Source organism: Echinococcus granulosus (genome assembly GCF_000524195.1).
Source record: "Echinococcus granulosus chromosome Unknown EG_S00028, whole genome shotgun sequence".
NCBI classification, from domain to species: domain Eukaryota; kingdom Metazoa; phylum Platyhelminthes; class Cestoda; order Cyclophyllidea; family Taeniidae; genus Echinococcus; species Echinococcus granulosus.
Window position 1 is genome coordinate 181,177 of NW_020170408.1, and position 3,638 is coordinate 184,814.

The following is a 3,638-nucleotide window of genomic DNA, read 5'->3' on the forward strand; positions in this document are numbered from 1 at the left end:
GAGACCTAGGCGCACTCAATCGTAGAGAGCGACTTGTTGGTCCCCAATTGAAAGAGTCTGGCGATCGTCTCTACTGTCCGATTGGGGGTTTTCTGTGCATAGAAGGTGGATGGAAAACCAACACGAGGGAAACAATTCTACTGTGATGGGAAGTAAAAAATGAAACAGTTGTCACCTTCTATTGTCAGTTGATACCGCTGTCAGTTGTTCCGCATACACGTTCAAACCTAGGACAGTTAAAAGAGTGACAGAATTGACAATGACTCTTGCTTCTAGGTCATTGTTGGACCATCTTATTCACTCCTTACAAAAGTGGAGGAGGAGGCAATAATCAGGGAACTCAAGAAGGTGTGTGGCTGGTATGGCTTCCAGATCACGCCACTCACAGCTGAACCTATTGTCTAGATCGAGGTTAAATGACTTGTTGAATTACGGGCGGATGGAGGGACGGACACGCATATAGAAGTAGACAGGTAGATATCACATGCACAAAAAAAAACCAACAAAATGTTGTGAAGATGAAGCGCTGGATGTCTGGGCCGTGTGTGGGAATAACACCGAAAGGTGAAGAGAGGAGCCAACGGAATCACATGATTTGACACCATTTCTGGTCAGTCGGTGTTGTCCTATCACCCTCACATGCACTACAACCAGTGAAGCGAGAATCGCCCAGTGCTTATAGGTTTGGTAAACCCCAAAAAGTAAATTGGCGTCACGGAACTCGTCAAAGTATGACTAATTCATTAACCGAATCAACATCTGCGTTCAGGCTAAATGCGGGCACAGGGTGATGGTCACAACTTAGGTGACCCAGCTTGTTAAGGGCACTGCCTAATCTTCCCAACGCGAATAATGAACACTGACACGTTGGTGTGACCTCACCCATCTGCAGAAGAGAGTAGGGAGCGGTATAAAATTGCATTTGGCACTAATTTTCTAGGGACTTTTAATTTATTCTAATCCATACTAAAAGTCTGTTTTTATTTCAAAAATTGCTAGATTTATGCACGGATACCATCCTGAAAAAGGGTGATGAAACACCTTTATGCAAAAAAAACTAGCTTGTCACACGTTGAATTTCTCATTTTATTTTTTTCCAAAGTACGGGAGCGTACCATTGTCAATTTAAACAAAACAATATAACATTTTAATTTGCATTCGTTTTTATGTTTTCGCGGGTTTTTTATGCTTCATTCTTTTAGAAGACTTTTCCCTCTCATTTGAGCCTTTGTATAGTGAATGTTCGACTTAAAATGTTGCATTCAACCCGTACGTATATCTTTCAACAAGGTGATCGTATCCTTCCTTTTTTCTATGTAGCTTGCCGGGCAGGTGCGCCAGCGAAAGGTCTGCTGACCAGAAATAGTGCAAAAACACGTGCTTATGCTATAGAATAGCACAATGATTGATGCATTACAGTTTGCAGGAGCTGTGCCACATCCACCCTTCGACATGGCGGTTACTCACTTGTCTCTCTTTGTGAAGCAACCTGGTGTTACGCGTCATGTGCAGCACGAATAGATGACATTGTTTAATAGGCGATGTATTTGTTCTGCGGATTTTCCGTGAACAAGTTGAAATGACGCCGAGCTTTTACGATTATAAACTGACGAGCTGCCTAAACGACTGTTTGACTGACGGACCGACAGACGGATGTTGTTGGGATGCCAATTGACTTTATGTTTTCTTGCTCCACCTTTCAGCGTTATTACCACAATTCCGGGACACCCACCACTCTATTCGTACAAGTCGGTGCCTGTCATATGCGTACGTGTGTCCGCCTATCCATCCATCCATCTATTTGCTTGTACCTGTCCGTGTGAGAGGGGGGAGGGGGAATGTGGAGAGTGAAATTAATGAGGAACGGTCCACCCGCTGAAGAACAGAGAAATCACTTTTGAGATCTACCTCCCCAATTTAAAGCAATAAAGCAGTAGGGTGTAGAAGATGACCTACTTCTTGACAAACACCCAAATCCATCCAGTCGTGCCAATTTGGGTGTTAATAGACTCGATATTGCGTTATATTGAGAAAAAATTACCTCCCTCCCATTCCCTTCCCTCCCCACCCTTCCTTCCTCCTTACCAGTTGATGTGTCTCTACGTTATGATCGTGACCTAGTCTTGGTGTCAAATAACCCTGTTACTTAGCCACTTGGAGGAAAATTGGTTTTCCTGACCTCTGAAGGCAAAAATCCTCTCACCTAGGAGCGGAACTGGGTGTTGAATTGTGCCTCGAAGAGAAAATTCTTGTAGGCTTTTAAATAGTTGCTTTAATTCATAAATTTTTCACGAAACTTTTTAACAATGTCACATATATGTGACACGTGTTTTATCAATAGTTATGTCTGTGATTCTGCATTAACCATTAGGATCCTTCTGGGATAGGGGGAGAAAAACTGAATCACTTCAAACATAAAATTGAATGACGCTGTTTCTCTACCCGTCAACTTAGCCGCGTGGTGTCTTTAATCCCTTCAATCCCGGTTCCATAGTTTTTGACTCGGATATTTGAGTCACTGTAGCGTCTTCTAGTCCTTCTTCAACCTGGGTGATGACGACTAAATCTACCTCGGCTGTAAGGATAGTATAGGCTTGTCCCCTCTGTGGATAACTTTGGCAAGATCTGGGGGATTTTCTTCGTCTAATCTTGCGCATTTACAAGCAAATTTGCCGCTTTACGGTCAAGGGGGTAAGCATGAGTGTGACCGCAATCGTTATTAGTAAAAGATAACAAAATTACGCGTTGAAATAGGCGAGGAGGGAGGTAATTACGCGCCTTCCGTCCCGCGTTGGTGGCGTAGGGTCTTCGGTTTGCCGTGGGATCAATAGCCCTCATCCTCCTTTCCCCTCTCTCTTGCCCAGCCTTATCCCACATACACGCACACCATTGAATAAATTTAGCTTTGCTGCGACATCACTATCACTGTCAAAAGGCCTCCATCTTGACAAACCCTCAGGCAGTAAAGTTTATAACTGTTTGTAACATTCTAGGCCATCGTTTGGTTAAGCAAGTTGACGCCAGGTTGGAGACCTTGGATCACAAACAATCTGCTCACGATGTCAACTAGAGTGGCCTATCATCAGTGATTGACAGGTCCGATGATCATGTCAGTGTGTCACTCACATCTTGGACAAAAATTTTCATCGCTCACAAATTTAGTGCGGAGATCCTAAATTTTCTTCATTAAGTGATTCTCTTATCAAAAAATGGTTCAGTGTCATTTCTGTACGCATCAAACTCTAACGATTATCCGTTTTCCAATCGATATGTGCTTGGACGGCGGCCAAACAGATTGGAACAACTAATTCATAATGAGTAATCAATAATCGACTTCTACTCTGTGACCGACAGACATTGATGTGACGGAAAACGATGGAGAAATGAAGTTGTTTTGAAAGTATGGAAAACAAAGTTCCATTTTGCGTGGAGGGCGTGACGACGGTCATTGATCCATCCACGCACGAAGTTTTGTGCGTGTGTGTGTGTGTCCGTACACAGCTATCAACATCACCCAATCGTCAAATGACGGAAACACACCAGCAACTGCAGCAAAATGCCCCAATCCATTGCCTCCTGACCAAGGTGAACACGCACGTTAGCACGCACCTACACACAGCAGCAGCACGCTCGGATCG